The following is a 560-nucleotide window of genomic DNA, read 5'->3' as shown; positions in this document are numbered from 1 at the left end:
TGTTTTTGCTCAACGAAAATAGTTCCAAACAAAGATCACAGCACTGTTTTGCATCTCTGAGCAATGGTGTTTACTTGTTGAATGAATCAGCATTTTGAACGAATCGGTTGAATAAATGATTCTGATTCACTCATTTACACAGTCAAATGCTTTATTCCTGAATGAATCAGCGGTTTGAACGAATCTGTTGAAGCTCAATGACTCACTCATTCATCAGTCACTTGCTGTCACCTACTGGCGGTTTTAATTTTAAATTTCGACTATTTTTTTTCATGTTTTAAAATCATTTCAAATAACAGTGTTCAACGTTTTATGTTAAAAACAAAACATTATTTAATCATCTGTAACTTCAGGTTAAATGCATCCATGTCCCCTCTGAGATACATTAAACTGTGTAAATACATCTAAATATCACTTCAGATGCAGATTCCAGAAATGTTTTCTTACGTTGGAATGAAAGACACTAAATACCGGATGAAGTGCTTCTTATTCATACCCAAAAATGCTAAATGGAAGAAAGAGTTAAAACTGAACACAATCTTGCTACTCAAGCTGTGTAT

This window comes from Sinocyclocheilus anshuiensis, unplaced genomic scaffold, assembly GCF_001515605.1.
Source record: "Sinocyclocheilus anshuiensis isolate Anshui unplaced genomic scaffold, SAMN03320099.WGS_v1.1 scaffold1871, whole genome shotgun sequence".
In the NCBI taxonomy this organism is placed as follows: Eukaryota; Metazoa; Chordata; class Actinopteri; order Cypriniformes; family Cyprinidae; genus Sinocyclocheilus; species Sinocyclocheilus anshuiensis.
The sequence above is the reverse complement of the archived record's forward strand: the minus strand, read 5'-3'. Positions refer to the sequence as shown.